This window comes from Chelonoidis abingdonii, chromosome 10 (assembly GCF_003597395.2).
Source record: "Chelonoidis abingdonii isolate Lonesome George chromosome 10, CheloAbing_2.0, whole genome shotgun sequence".
Classification (NCBI taxonomy): domain Eukaryota; kingdom Metazoa; phylum Chordata; order Testudines; family Testudinidae; genus Chelonoidis; species Chelonoidis abingdonii.
Genome location: NC_133778.1, coordinates 5,922,347 through 5,938,764, shown reverse-complemented (window position 1 = coordinate 5,938,764; position 16,418 = coordinate 5,922,347). Strand labels below are relative to the sequence as shown.

General features: G+C 51.2%; 2 protein-coding genes across 3 annotated transcripts in view; one reads left to right on the top strand and one right to left on the bottom strand.

Moving 5' to 3' along the window:
* SLC19A1 (solute carrier family 19 member 1) overlaps window positions 1-13,325 on the bottom strand; it is a 40,893-nt gene extending 27,568 nt beyond the window's left edge. The window contains exon 1 of one of the 2 annotated variants that reach the window (XM_032769545.2): window positions 13,139-13,325. The gene's annotated coding sequence lies outside the window, so the exon portion shown is untranslated. The remainder of the gene's footprint in view (window positions 1-13,138) is intronic. The other variant, XM_032769536.2, reaches the window with a different exon arrangement.
* Window positions 1-16,418, top strand: part of LOC116818559 (uncharacterized) — a 98,391-nt gene that overhangs the window by 16,395 nt on the left and 65,578 nt on the right. The gene's annotated exons all lie outside the window — the stretch shown is intronic.

Genomic DNA, 16,418 nt, shown 5'->3' with positions numbered 1-16,418 from the left:
TAGTGAATACAGCAGATACGGAGTTGTGCACATACAGTAACGATTGGGCAGGGATGTTGGAACAATTTTTATAGTGGGGTGCTTAGAGCCATTGAACCACACTGTAAACCCGGTATATAATGGAAACCACTTCAAGCCAGGGGGTGCTGCAGAACTCCCAACAACCCTAGTTCCAGCACCTATGCTATTGGGATCTGACTCACTTTAGCATAGATTGTGAATCCAAGTTAAAAGTTAATGTGCGCATGTACAGTGTAGCTGCCCATGTAACATATTGGCTGTAGAGACATTAGACGAATTTGCAAAGAGCTAGTTAGAACATAAGTACGACCGTATTGGGTCAGACCAAAGGTCCATCTAGTCCAGTATCTGTCTACCAACAGTGGCCAATGCCAGGTGCCCCACAGAGAGTGAACCTAACAGGCAATGATCAAGTGATCTCTCCCCTGCCATCCATCTCCACCCTCTGACAAACAGAGGCTAGGGACACTATTACTTAGCCATTTATGGACTTAACCTCCATGAATTTATCCAGTTCTCCTTTAAACCCTTTTACGTTTCCCCTTTAATGATCTTCTCTCCACCTCACCCCCACCCCTATACGTATATACCAGGGATCAGCAACCTTTGGCCCGCGGCTCGCCTGGGTAAGCGTCCGGGCAGGCCGGACCAGTTTGTCTACCTGCCGCGTCCGCAGGTTTGGCCGATCGCGGTTCCCACTGGCTGCAGTTCGCCATCCCAGACCAATGCGGACTGCGGGAAGTGGCGCGGGCCGAGGGATGTGCTGGCCCCCGCATCCCGCAGCCCCAATTGGCCTGGGACAGCGAACCACAGCCAGTGGGAGCCGCGATCGGCCGAACCTGTGGATGCGGCAAGTAAACAAACCAGCCCAACCCGCCAGGGGGCTTACCCCGGTGGGCTGCGTGCCAAAGGTTGCCGATCCCTGGTATATACACACACACCACACAAAAATTGTGTTCAAAGCACATTATTAAGGTTGCAAAAGTTAGGAAACGCCAGATTAAAGTTGCCTGTTGAAAAAAAATGAATGATGGTTAGGGATTTTCCCCTTCACTTTTCCATTTTTCCTTTTGTCACTAATGTTCTCCAGATGCGAGGATGTTTTGAAGAGCTAGAATGTCAAAAAAAAGGGGGGGGTGGGGGAATACCCCACAGACATAATTCATTTTATTGCATTTAGTTGCATTAAGTCTTGCATTTTATTTATGTGCAAGACTTAAGAGGGTTTACTTCAGTGAGTAAAGTGTTAGTGCTAAAATCTCATCGCACTCACTCAACAAATAAGGTGACTAGAAATCCCGACATCCAGTTCAGAATCTGAGTAAAGGGTACTGGTAAATTCCTTAGGAAGGAGGTCCAAATCTTTCAGCATCTACAGGAGAGGTGGGCAAACTATGGCCCACGAGCCACATCCGGCCCGCAGCACCATTCTCCCCAGCCCCTGAGCTCCTGGCCCAGGAGGCTAGCCCCCGGCCCTACCCCTACTGTTCCCCCTCCCAGCCTCAGCTCACTGAGCCACCAGCGCAATGCTCTGGGCAGTGGGGTTGTGAGCTCCTGGGGTCGGGGCAGTCAGAGGGCGGGGAATAAGGGGGTTGAATGTGGGCAGGAGTTCCAGGGGCAGTCAGGGAGAAGGGGTGGTTGGATAGGGCAGGGGTCCTGGGAGGGCAGTAAGGAATGAGAAGGGGGTTGGATGGGGTGGCGGGGGGCAGTCAGGGATGGGGATTCCAGGGGCGGTCAGGGAACAGGGGGGTTGAATGGGACAGGAGTCCCAGGGGGCTGTTAGGTGCAAGAAGCAGGGGGGCCGGATAGGGGGCAAGGGCCAGGCTACGCCTGCCTGTTTGGGGAGACACAGCCTTCCCTAACTTACCCTCCATACAATTTCTGAAACCTGATGCGGCCCTCAGGTCAAAAAGTTTGCCCGCCCCTGATCTGCAGAGCTCTTCAGCAAGTGTTCTGCTCAGTATGCTCTTATTTGGAATAACGCTCAGAACAGGATTTGTGAACTTACTTCCTATCCCATACCTCATCAACTTAAATCCCTTGGGACCAGGAAGAGGGAAAGACAAATGACATCACCATCACCCTACAATATAGACTCTACCTACTGCAATAACCCTTATACACCTGCCTATTGTATCAGATACCCAACATTTCCTGGGACTTGCAGCGCTGGACATATTTCCTAGTGTGGGCAGGGGAGGAAACCCTTCTAATATGCAGGTAATTTTATCCATCGGTTTAAGGCAAAACTGACACCTTTTGACTGTATCTGGTCTGGACAGCCCTGCCCACTCCCCACAAATACACTGAACTCCACCAGTAAGCAGACGAGGCAAGTTCTTACTTATCTCCTCATTGACCAATAAGTCTACAGATCCCTGACAAATGACAAACCAGATCACTGCAGCCGGGCCTAACTTCGGCAAATCAGACACCTGGGGCCAATTTATCCCTGATGAGGGGACTCCTTTGGCTTCTGAGGGAGGGATCTTGGCCAATTATCTGTCCAATTCCTGCCCTCTCAAGGCAGTTAGGCCCTCACTCCTAGCTCGGAGGCACAGTTGGCAGCAAAGGATGTTGGTCCTTCTGCCACACACTCAGAAACTCACCCTTGTGACATACCAGCTGACAGGCCATCCTCACTTGGGCACAGAGTGGCAAGTTGCAGAACTAGAGCCTGGGTCCTGGTCTTGGTCCCTGCACCGTCACAGACTGGGTGCACTTTAGAGACGTCAGTCCCTGAAGGAACGTAGCACTGCACATCACTCCATAGTTAAAGGTCTCTACCAGGCACGGTGCATTTGAGGGCTTCATGAGTAACTAGGAGAGGGGCATGGACACACTTTCATCTGCATCCATCTGCATGCAACATACAGTACTGGGAACACCTCTCCATATATACCCTGACATTCAACAGTTCTGTATAACATTTTACCCATACCACAGAAACTGTATCACAGAATCTCTAGGGATAGTAATTCCATGCTTGAATAATAAGAATAAGAACATACTACCAACCACCTGACCAGGATGGTGAGGTGACTGTGAAATGCCCAGGGAGATTAGAGAGGCAAATAAAATAAAAAAACTCAATAATAATGAGGGATTTCAACTATCCGTATATTGACTGGGTACATAGTGGGGAGGGATAGCTCAGTGGTTTGAGCACTGGCCTACTAAACCCAGGGTTGTGAGTTCAGTCCTTGAGGGGGCCACTAATGGATCTGGGGCAAAATCAGTACTTGGTCCTGCTAGTGAAGGCAGGGGGCTGGACTCGATTCTCTTTCAGGGTCCCTTCCAGTTCTATGAGAGAGGTATATCTCCATATATATATGTCACCTCAGGATGGGGGGGCGGGGGCAGAGATAAAGTTTCTAGACATCTTAAATGACTGGTTCTTGGGGTAGCTAGTCCTGGAACCCATAGGAGGAGAGGCAATTCTTGATTTAGTCCTAAGCGGAGCACAGGATCTGATCCAAGAGAACCCGTCAGTAACAGTGACTATAATATAATTAAATTAAATATCCTTTGGGGGAGGGGTAATACCACAGTGGCATTTAAACTTCAGAAAGAGGAAACCAGTTAAATGGACATGGACATTAAAAGGTACAGCCGCAAAAGTAAAATGCCTCCAAGCTGCATGGAAACTTTTATAAGAACATAAGAACAGCCGTACCGCGTCAGACCAAAGGTCCATCTAGCCCAGTATCTGTCTACCGACAGTGGCCAGTGCCAGGTGACCCACAGGGAGTGAACCTAACAGGCAATGATCAAGTGATCTCTCTCCTGCCATCCATCTCCATCCTCTGACAAACAGAGGCTAGGAACACCATTTTTCCCCTTCCTGGCTAATAGCCATTTATGGATTTAGCCACCATGAATTTATCCAGTTCCCTTTTAAGCATTGTTATAGTCCCAGCCTTCACAACCTTCTCAGGTAAGGAGTTCCACAAGCTGACTGTGCGCTGCATGAAGAAGAACTTCCTTTTATTTTATTAATTTCATTGGTGCCTCGTTCTTGAATTAGGGAAAAGAAAGAACTTTCCCATTGATCACTTCATGATTTTATATACCTCTATCATATCCCCCCTTAGTCTCCTCTTTTCCAAGCTGAAGAGGCCTAGCCTCTTTAATCTGTCCTCGTATGGGACCCTCTCCAAACCCCTAATCATTTTAGTTGCCCTTTTCTGAACCTTTTCTAGTGCTAGAATATCTTTTTTGAGGTGAGCAGACCACATCTGCACACAGTATTCAAGATGTGGGCATACCATGGATTTATATAAAAATATCATAACAGAGGCTCAAATTAAATGTATGCCCCAAATTAAAAATCACAGTAAGAGGACCAAATAAGTGCCACCATGGCTAAACAACAAAGTAAAAGAAACAGGCTGAGGCAAAAAGGAATCCTTTCAAAATTAGAAGTTAAATCCTACTGAAAAAAATAGAAGCATAAACTAAAGTTAAAGTGCAATTAGGCAGGCGAAAAAAGAATTTGAAGAGCAACTAGTAAAAGACTGAAAAACTAACAGTAATTTTTTTTAATCATGTCAGAAGCCTGTCAAATAATCAGGGGGCCACTGGACAGCGGTGGCACCGAGAACTCATGGAAGACAAGGCCATTGCAGAGATGCTAAATGAATTCTTCGTATCAGTCTTCATTGCAGAGGATGTTAGGGAGATTCCCACACCTGACCCATTCTTTTTACATAACAAATCTGAGGAACTGTCCCAGATTTAGATGTCAGTAGAGGAGCAAATTGGAACAAATTGATAAATTAAATGGTAATAAGTCACCAGGACCAGACGGTATGCACCCAAGAGTTCTGAAGGAACTCAAATGTGAAATTGCAGAACTACTAACTGTGGTATGTAACCTATCATTTAAATCAGTGTCTTTACCAGATGACTGAATGATAGCTAATCATAGAATACCAGGGTTGGAAGGAACTCCAGGAGGTCATGTAGTCCAACTCCCTGCTCAAAGCAGGACCAATCCCCAGACAGATTTTTGTCTCAGATCCCTAAATGGCCCCCTCAAGGATTGAACTCACAACCCTGGGTTTAGCAGGCCAATGCTCAAACCACTGAGCTATCCCTCCCCCCCAAAAGTGGAACCAAATGTGATGCCAATTTTTTAAAAAGGCTGCAGAGGTGATCCTGGCAATTAAGACTGGTAAGCCTAACTTCAATACCAGGAAAATTAGTTGAAACTATAGTAGAGAACAGAATTATCACACACAGATTAACATGGTTTGTTGGGAAAGAGTCAACAGAGTTTTTTAAAGGGAAATCATGCCTCACTAACCTGTTAGCATTCTTTGAGGGGTCAACAAACATGTGGACAAGGGTGATCCAGTGGATATAGTGTACTTGAATTTTCAGAAAATCTTTGACAAGGTCTCTCACCAAAAGTCCTTAAGCAAAGTAAGCAGTCATGGAATAAGAGGGTAGGTCCTCTCATGGATCTACTCTTTGTTTCCTGTCTTTTAACCAGTTACAGATCCATGAGAGGACCTACCCTCTTATTCCATGACTGCTTACTTTGCTTAACAACTTTTGGTGAGGAACCTTGTCAAAGATTTTCTGAAAGTTCAAGTACGCTATCCATTTCAGAATGGAGAGAGGTAAATAGTGGTGTCCTTCAGGGGCCTCTACTGGGACCAGTGCAGTTCAATATATTCATAAATAATCTGGAAAAGGGGTTAAACCGGGGTCCGCAACGCGATGCCCACAGGCATCATGGCGCCCATGGGGGCATCTTAATGCACCCGTGTCCTGGACCCCGGGAGAGCACTCGCCAAAATGTTGCAGCGGCATTTCGACGGGGACGCCTCTTGATGACGACACTTATCGACAAGTGATGTCATCAAGAGGCATTGCCCCCAAATTTCGGCAGGGACGCCTCTCGCTGATGCCTCTTGCCATTGACGGCAAGTGACGTCATCAAGAGGTGTCACCACCGAAATGCTGCCAAAATTCAGTGGCATTTCAGCGGATGTTCCACCACCGCAGTGGTCCTTCGGCTGGTGCCCGCCAGCCAAAAAGGTTGGGGACCACTGGGTTAAACAGTGAGGTAGCAAAGTTTGCAGATGATACAAAATTACTCAGGGCAGTGAAGTCCAAAACAGACTGTGAAGAGTTACAAAGGGATCTTTGAAAACTGGATGACTGGGCAACAAAATGGCAGATGAAATTAAATGCTGATAAATGAAAAGCAATGCACTTTGGAAAACATAATCCCAACTCTACATATACAACAATTGGGTCTAAATTAGCTAGGACTCTCCAGCTAGGAAAAGAGATGACCAAGGGGGGTATATGACAGAGGTCTATAAAATCAAGGACGATGTGAAGAAATTGAATAAGGAGGGTTATTTATTCCTGGACATAATACAAGAACCTGGGGTCACCCAATGAAATTAATAGGCAGCAGGCTTAAAATAAACAAAAGGAAGTACTTCTTCCCACAACACACAGTCAACCTGTGGAACTCTTTATCAGAGGATGTTGAGAAGGCCAAGACTATAACAAGATTAAAAAAAACAACTAGATAAGGTCACTGGCTATTAGACAAGATGGTCATGGATGCAACCCCATGCTCTGGGTGTCCCTAGCCTATTTGCCAGAAGCTGGGAGTGGATCACGGGATGGATCATTTGATGATTACCTGTTCTGTTCACTCCCTCTGAAGCACCTGGCATTGGCCACTGTCTGAAGACAGGATACCGGGCTAGATGGACCATTGATCTGACCCAGCATAGCCATTCTCATGGGGTGGTGAGAACTTCTTCCCTCTGTCTCCCCCAGCACACACACAAACACTAGGGATCAAAGCCTGACATTTGGGCAAGGCCATTCTTGGCCGTCTGCGCGCTCAAGAAAGCTGCAAAAACATTCCATGACAATCAAAAACCACCGTCCTTCCCACTGAGAAGCTGGCCTGTCCTGCTACAGGTTAGGAGGAATGTTTTGCTGTTATCTTAAGGCCTTTTCCTGGGGTTTAGACCTGCTGCTATTATTTATTAGATGTAAGTGCATCAGGCTTGTGCATGAATCAGATAACAGCGGGGAGGCTGCCTCCATATTTCCACATAGCTTTGTTCCTGCTGTCTGGTATTTTGTAAATCTCATGCACTGTTTTTAGTACTATCTTTCACTGACTCTCAGTACTGATACTGGCCTGTTGTTTGGCGTATAGTTACTCCTTTCAGAACAGTCACAATGGCAGAAGTGGCACTGATATAACTTACATGAGTTTTTCAGTGGACTCTCTGCCTTCAGTTCAAGGGTGGCTGATTTCAATTTATCTTAAACCTGTTCCGAACTGACTTAAACTAAACTGAAGTACACCTGGTTTAAACTGAATTCAGGGTACCCCACCCCCCCCAGCCTTTGGCACCAGTTTAAAGCTGTATCTTCAGTTCAAGGGTGCACTTTGCGGTGTAGAAGACCCTTAATTACCAACTGACCCACAGCAGAACCAGCTCCACAGACAGAGAGGGTGAGTCACTGCTCTTTCATGGATTAGATACGTAGAGGTGAGTTAACTGATCCAGACCAGCCATTTCAGTGCATGTCATCCAGGTGGAAGGTGCTGGGCTGACAGTCCCTGAGCCCAGCAGCAAAGAGCCTGGGTGACTGAAGTCCACATAACAGGGGCAGCACAAGCTTCCCCAGCCCACACACCACAGCTCTGTCCTTGGAGAACCATCTCTAACGGGGATAGGTAATGCTCAGACCCCAGACCGTCACTGCCCACAAGAGCAAACATCCCACGCAACAACACTAGAGCAGTTTGAGCCAACGTGGGAAGCTTGCAGTTACGTGCAGGAGTTTGTGCACCATGAGGCTCGCTGAGATGCAAACGAGGAGTGCGGCCAGCTTCCTGACTGTGCCACAGGCTCAGCCAGGAACGTTCAGGTCAGAAGCCTGAAGAACAAAGAGAAGGAAGCCAAGGGGAAGCAGATGGCATTTCTTAAGTCATCACATTTGCAGATTATGTCTAAAGGCCCCCGTCCTGCACATGCTTATACATGTGGATAATCTGGCCAAAGTCCACCGCACCACTTGTGTAAGCAAAACTGCAGGCTGTGTAAGCGGTTGGAGACCAGAGCCTCTTGTGCAGAGCTGACAGAGCAAATCAAAGGGCCCAGCAGAAACCTACAGGCACATTCAGTGCTCTCCCACTGAGGCTTTGGTCTGAGACACTTTTATTCACCATTTATTCTTTCACTAAGTGTGTCCAGCATCTTGTGTTCTAATACAGCACTGTTCACTATACAGCTGTTGACACAACCAACACCATCCGGCCCTTCTTTCTGACAGGAGACTGGAGGAACTTGCCTCCTTTAGCCTAGCACAGCGGTTCTCAAACTTCATTGCATCTCGACCCCCTTCTGACAACAAAAATGATGACATGACCCCAGGAGGGGGGACTGAAGCCTGAGCCTGCCGGAGTCCCACTGCCCTGGGTGGAGAGCCAAAGCCGAAGCCCAAGGGATTCAACCCCAGGCAGGGGACCTGTAACCTGAGCTTCGCCACCCAGGGCTGAAACCCGAGGGCTTTGGCTTTGGCCCCAGTAAGTCTAATGACAACCCTGATGACCCCATTAAAATGGAGTCACGACCCACTTTGGGGTCCTGACCCACAGTCTGCGAACCGCTGAGAGCGGATAGGGTTACCCTCTGGTGTATGAACAAGGAGCAGCACCAGGGAGGGTGAAGAGCTATTTAAGCTAATGGACACTGGGGCACAAGAACAAAGGGGGACAGAGTGGCCAGGAACAAATCCAGGCTGGAAATGAAGAGAAGGTTTCTAACCAGATGAGCGGAGTGGTTCTGAACAGCCTCCCAACAGGAACTGTGGGTGCAAACAGGGTGATTAGTTCTGAGAGAGAGGCGGACAAATATATGAGTGTGATTGTATGATGGGGCTGCTTGTGATGAAGGGGTGGGGGACAGGGCTCAGCAGCCCAGGGGGTCCCTTCCGGCTAATGTCTGATGTTCCTAAAATCTCATGCTTCAGGGCTTCAGCCAGTCACCTGCAGGGTCAGGATTTCTTCACCCCCGCAAGGATCCCATTTGTCTTTTTTCCCCTCTCCTTCCTCCGCAGCACCAGGGATGGCCATGGCTGGAGATGGGACACTGGACAGAATGGGCCAGGGCTCTGAGGTGGCCCTCAGCATTCACTCTCTCGAGCATGTGGCTGGCTGGTTCTTGCTCCCATGCTCAAGGTCTTATTGATTGCCATAGGTGCGGCTGGGAAAGAATTTTTGCCCAGATTAGATTTTTGCCCAGGTTAGATTTTGCCCAGGTTAGATTGGGGGCAGCGGGGTGGCTGGGTGCCTTCCTCTGCAGCGTGTGGGTGCAGGTCACTTTCTAACATCAGCTGGGTATCTCTCATGTAATCATTTCCCTGCCATCATGTGGGCCTTGGGTGCTGGTGCCTCTCCATTCCTCCTGTTCTCTGCCTCTGGCAAATACTGGTCCAGTCTCCAGTAGTCTGCAGGGAAGGATTCCTTTCCCTGATCCCCAGTCCTTGAAGAACTTTCAAGGTGCAACCCAGTGCAGACTGTTCATGGGAAACAAGGTTAGTGCCCAAGAGAACAAAAACAAAGCAAGTCAGACTGAAGGTTCCCACAGCAGCATGACTCTTGCACACGGCACACTGGCAAGGTGTCTGCTAATCCCTCATCTAGGCCTTAATATAGATATCACAAAGTCACTGAGCTAGGTGCTATGAGAACCGTAACGTGGCAATTCTTGACTTTGGGTGGGTGAGGGGCAGGCGAGGGGCAGGCAGATGCGGGAGTGGGGGAAAGGACTGGTATGCTTGGCTGTACAGTCTAGCAACCACACATGGAAACGAAGTGTCTCAGGCTATGTCTACACTGCAGTGGCATAACTGTGGTGCCTAGGTAAGCTGCTGGCTGTAACTTTGTAGCACAGATACTGACTACAACAATGGAAGAGGTTTCTCCACCTCCCCAAGCAACAGCAACCAGGTCGATGGAGAATGCTTCCTAGGATGACCAGACAGCACGTGTGAAAAATCGGGACAGGGCTTGGGGGGTAATAGGAGCTTATATAAGAAAAACACCCAAAAATCAGGACTGTCCCTAGAAAATCGGGACATCTGGTCACCCTAATGCTTCCATCGACTGAACTACATGCGCATGGAGTGCTAGGTCTGCACGCCTAAGGCACTCAGGGGCGTGGCTGTTTCAGACACCTGACCAACGTGGCTCTGTGGATCTAACCTTTTAGCATTGACCAGGTCTTAGTTTCTCAGGCCATGCCGACACAGCACGTGGCAGCAGCTGGACTAAATGAAACCAGTGCCAATACCCAGAGGCTGCTCATTTCAGTTTTGGAGTGACTTACTGCTTTTAGCTCATCCGGATTCCTAATCAGCAGTTCTGCATGCAAACTCGGTGCCAGCAAAGCTAATTCACTTACAGAGGACTCTAACTGACATAGGGACCCTGGGATAGCCCCAGGCTGAATGCAGACGCAGGCAGGGCTGCCTGGGGGAGGGGGGAACAAGTGGCGCAATTTGCCTCAGGCCCTGGGCCCCACAGGGGCCCCGCGAGCCCTGGCCCACCGGCGGTCCGGGTCTTCGGCAGCATTTTGGCGGCTGGGGCCCTTCAGTGCTACCAAAGACGCAGAGCAACTGAAGAGCCCCCTGCTACCAAAATGCCGCTGAAGACCCGGACCGCCGCCGGGTGAGTATAAGCGCCGCAGCTCCCCCGCTTTGCTCCAGGCCCCCTGAATCCTCTGGGCGGCCCTGGCCCCAGGGCGAACGCAGGTGGCTCATGCCAGCACAGTTCATTGCCCTTCCCACAAGAGACAGCTACACCAGGGTGACAGCAGCACCTGCTCTAGCCAAGAGGCTGTTACCCCAACGGGATTCCCATCACGGCTGCCACACACAAGAACCTCGACCCCTGCGGTCTCCAGCCACGCCCAGGCAGGGAGCGGGGGGGTTGGACAGAGGGCAGGGGAGTTTGAGGGTGGAGGTCAAGGGGCAGGAGTGTGGATAGGGGTTGGGGCAGTCAGGAATGAGAGGAGAGGTTGGATGGGGTGGCAGGGGTTCCAGAGGCAGTCAGGGGACTGGGAGAAGGGGTGGTTGGATGGAACAGGGGTCCCCAGGGGCCACTCAGGAAGGAGGGGGTTGGATGGGGTGGTGGGGGGCAGTCAGGGAACAGGGAGAAGGGGTGTTGGATGGGGCAGTGGTCCTGGGGGAAAGGGGGCAGTCAGGAATGAGAGGAGGGGTTGGATGGGGCGGCAGAGGTTCCAGAGGCAGTCAGGGAACAGGGAGAAGGGGTGCTGGATGGGGCAGTGGTCCCGGGGGGAAGGTGGCTGTCAGGAATGAGAGAGGGGGTTGGATGGGCCAGCGCAGGGCAGTCAGGGGCACAGGAGTGGTGGGAGGTGAGTGGGGCAGAGGTCCTGGGGGGGACTAGGCCATGACCCCCTCCCTTAACTGGCCCGCCATAAAAAATTCCTAAACCTAATGCAGCCCTCAGGCCAAAAAGTTTGCCTGCCCCTGCCTTAGAGAGTCACAAATTTATCTGGGCATAAGCTTTCACGGGCTAAAACCCACTTCATCAGATACATGGAGTGCAAAATACAGTAAGCAGTACATATATTACAGCACATGAAAAGATGGGAGCTGCCTTACCAAGTGGTGGGTCAGTGGTAACGGGCCAGTTCAATTAGGTGGAAGTGGCCTATTCTCAACAGTTGACAAGAAGGGGTGAATATTAAGAGAGGGAAAATTACTCTTCCAGTGCTCTTAAAAAAGCCACTTCAGCGAGGGGCACGGCTCCCAGCGCTGGGGCACCGTTTACACTGGCGCTTTACGGCGCTTGTGTCCTACGGGGTGTGTTTTTTCACACCCGAGTGAGAAAGTTGGAGCGCTGTTAATTGCCTATGCAGGCAAGCCCTCAGTCTCTAAGGTGCCACAAGGACTCCTCGTTCTTGTGCATAAATCATTGCAGGACTGAACCCATAAAGAGCTCTGGCAAACTGACTATGCCTAAATTGTAACAATTCCAAAACTGATGCTTGTGCCAAGTAAAATCCCACTCCCAGAGCTCTGCTGAGCTCCATAATGTGGGTACACAGTTAAGGAACTGTCCTCGATTAATCAAACTGACATCTGCTCCAGTGCAGACGCTGGAAACAATCCAATGGTTGCCAAGTGGGAAATGTAGAAATGGAAACAGGGATAAAACAGTGGCAAGGGTCAGAAACTTGCAATACTAAAATCAGTGCAGAGGAATGTTCTAGAGCATATGGGGCTCATCCGCGGAATTGCTAAAATGCATCCAAAACCCAAAAGAGAAATGGTAAGGATCATGGAAAATGAAAGGAAGGCATTTTGTTTGAGGGTTTTTTTTAAACAACTGGAACAACAAACACTGGAAGGAAATACAGGAATGAAGCAGATTATTGATTTTTGCAGAGGAGCACATTTTAAACCTAGAGGGTTCTCGGTCCATCTAAGTAACTATTTCTTCTCATTGTATCAGTTGCCAAAAGCAACAACCCTGGCAAAAGGGTTTCCTTTAAAAATCCCCGCTTTCCCTCACTCACAATTTTCCAAGACGGACACTTCTGGAATTCAGATTGACCAGGGATTTGGGGTTTTGGAGGGAACTTTTGTGACGGTCTTTTATTGAAAGTTATATATAAAAACGTGCCAATACCCAGCCAAAAAAGAACCGCAGAAAATGCAAGCAGGGCAGCTCTGCAGAGTGTGCTCATCTAGTCCCACTAGATTTCGGGGTTAGCACGGACTTCAGTATATCTCCGCACGCATAAAACAGACAGGGCCGGATCCCGCGCTGCTCTGACCCCAGCGCCCGCGCAGCTGCACCGCGTGGCCCCGGGCGCGGAGCGGCCCCGAGCTCTCCCCGCTGCGCCGGGAGCTGAACTCCCGCATTTCCTGGCGCTGCACCCGCACACGCTGTCCCTCCACGCCCCGCACCGCTCTGCCCGGGCAAGGCTGGCTCGGCACCGCGCACCTGCTGGGCTGCAGCCGGCGGCACCGGGACATCGCGGCGAGCCCGGAGCAGAGCCCCCCCCGGCCGGGCCACCCCTCCGCGCCGTACCTGGGCTGCTGCGGGGCTCCTCACCCGAGCTCCGGCCCCCGCCCAGCCTGGGGACAAGGCGCGGCGGGCTCCGAGCGCACAGACCGGGCTGCAGAGTCACTCGGAGCCCGGCCCGGGGCTGCGCCACGCGCTGGAGAACGGAGCGCAGGCTGCCCGCGCAGGGAAACTACAGCCCCCACCATGCACCGCGGAAGGGGGTGCGCAAGAAGACTACAGCCCCCACAATGCACTGCACAGAGGTGCGCGTGGAGACTACAGCCCCCAAAATGCACCACGAGTGGTGGGGGGCGGATGGGGAGACTGCAGCCTGCGCAGTGGGCTGCGTGGGGGGCGGTGTCCTAAAACCCCTGGAAGCTGGGCATGCAGACAGGAGCCTGGTTAGCGCCATGCAGGGACCCAGGGACCCACCTGCAGACATGGCAAAACCCTGAAAAAATGCCAGAGTTGGGTGTCCTGTGGCTTTATTTGCTTGCGCGTTGCTTGTTGGCTAGTTTTTGGCTTGTAGCTTATTGCCAGGGGCGGCTCTGTGTTTTTTGCCTCCTCAAGCATGGCAGTCAGGCGGCCTTAGGTGGCGTTTCTGTGGGAGGCCCGCCAGTCACGTGGATTCGGCGGCGTTTCTGTGGGAGGTCCCACGGTCCCGTGGATTCAGCGGCGTTTCTGTGGGAGGTCCCACGGTCACATGGATTTGGTGGCGTTTCTGTGGGAGGCCTGCCGGTCACGTGGATTCAGCGGCGTTTCTGTGGGAGGTCCCACGGTCCCGTGGATTCAGCGGCGTTTCTGTGGGAGGTCCTACAGTCACATGGATTTGGTGGCGTTTCTGTGGGAGGCCTGCCGGTCACGTGGATTCAGCGGCGTTTCTGTGGGAGGTCCCACGGTCACATGGATTCAGCAGCATTTCTGTGGGAACTTCCATGGTCACGTGGATTCTGAAGCATTTCTGTGGGAGGTCCACTGGTCACATGGATTCGGCGGCGTGTCTGTGGGTGATCTGCCGGTCCCGCACCTTCAGTGTACCCGCTGCTGAATTGCCACCGAAGCCGTGGGACCGGCAGATCACCCGCAGAAACGCCACCGAAGGCTCCCTGATTGCCATCCTCACAGCAACCGGCCCGCTCCTCCCCTCCACCCCCGGTTTCCCATCCCAGGCATGCGCTTGCTGCACTGGTGCCTGGAGCTGCCCCTGCTTGTTGCTTCTTTTTTGATCAGCTCCTGGCAAGCACAGTATACTCCCAGGCTGCACAGCGGGGGGATCTAGTCACATAGAGTGTTGGGGTTCTTAGGGATTGGCTTGTTTTGGCCTTAATTTGAAATGGGATTAGCTTGATTTTTGGCTTATTGTGAAAGTTGGGGTGCTTATTTACTGCATGAAAGTTGGAAGCTGTGCCCCCCACCCCCTGCCCAGCCCAGGTGCTGCTGTGAGGAGAAAGATCTGGGAGAAGTCCTTTCTTGCCTCCAGAGCACTGTCCTGCACCCCAAACCTCTCATCTCCAGCCCCATGCCACAGCCCTCACACCCCAGCACTCCAAACCTTCTGTCCTAGCCCTGAGCCCCCTCCCACACTCCGAACCCCTCGGCTCCACCCCCACCTCATGAATTTTGTTATGTGCACCAATATGGAGGTGATGTGTCACCCATCACCTCCATATTGGTGCTCATAACAAAATTCATTACGCATATGCATGGGAAAAATTAGAGGGAGCATAGGTGGTGTCCTGTGTGGGGTGAAGCTGGGAGCAGTTGCACCAGGGCTGGGGGTCATCCTGTGCCTGAGGGGCCAGTCACAGTGGGGCTACGCAGGTGTCCTGTGCCCAGGTGGGGTAGTGTTGCCAACCCTCTAGGATTGCCCTGAAGTCTCCAGGAATTAAAAAATAATTTTTATTTAAAGATTATGTCATGCGATGAAACCTCCAGGAATATGTCTAACCAAACATGGCAATCCTAAGGGGGGCAGTCACATCGGGGCTGGGGGCATAGATATCGACTCCATGCTTAGCACCCACTGGCAGCCCCCCAGCGCCTCCTGCCTGCCAGAGGGCCATGCCAATCAACGCCTCCCTGTCTTTCCCTCATTCCCTTCAAGCACCTACCGCTTGCTACGGATCAGCTGTTTCATGGCATCTGGAGGGGCTGGGGGGAAGATGAGAAGAGCGAGGGCGCAGCACGCTTTGCGGAGGGGGCGGGACTGGATGGGGAACAGGCGGTGCGGGAAGAGGTGGAGCAGGTGCTGAGGGGGGATGGGAAGAGGCAGGGGAGCAGCCAGTGGCAGATTGGAAACTTGGTGCCTATGACTGGGGAGGCCGTCATACCTGGGGCAGTCATAGTGGGGGAGGAAGTATTTTTCACACAACGCACACTTAACCTATTGACTCATTGCCAGGGGATGTTGTGAACTCACTTCCAAGCAGTGCAGCCGCTTGGCCACACAACAGCCTATTAAGCGCCGCGCAGGCACTCAGGGCTGCGACAGGGAGAGATGCCTCTCTCCTAGTTCTGGACCTGCCGTGGTGGGGATAAGCGCCAGTCCCAACCCAGCCCAGCTCTGGACCTGCTGCAGCCGGGGGAGAGACACCTAACCTGCGGTCCGAGCCCTGGAGCTGCTGTGGCAGGAAGAGGCACCTCTCCCTCCCAGCCCAAGTGCTGCTGTGGGGAGAGAGAGTTGGGGGGAGTCCTCTCTTCCTGCTGTAGCTCCAGGGCAGCCCGCACCCCAAAGCCCTCATCCCCAACCCCACCCCAGAGCCTGCAGCCCCAGCTGGAGCCCTCCTCAGCCCCCCACATCCCAACCCTCTCACCCAGCCCTGAGCCCCTCATCCTCAACCCCACCGAGAGCCCACGCCCCTAGCCTGATCGCCCAACCCTCTGCCCCAATCCTGAGCCCCCTCCCACACTTCAAACCCCTCGGCCCCACCCGTGCCCCAGAATTTTGTTATGTATGCCAATATGGAGATGATGTGTCAGACTCTGTGCCATTATCTACTCTTTTTTAATCAATTGTTTTTCCTTCCATGAAAAATGTGTTTATTTCATTTTAACATAAGTGATTTCATTTCTTTTATTAAGAAAAGGAATTTATTTTTCTAATTATTTTGGCATTTATGTTTACCGATCACAATCATGCACGTGACTGACTAACATTTGACTCCATCACTACTATTAGTATCAGACTTTGAACCATGTTTATTTTCATAAAAAAATTAAGTTATTTTACAGATATAATTAAAATTACAATTTGAAAATAAGCAGCCTTCATCTGCCCAGTGTCTAAAGTTTAGCTATTTTTTTT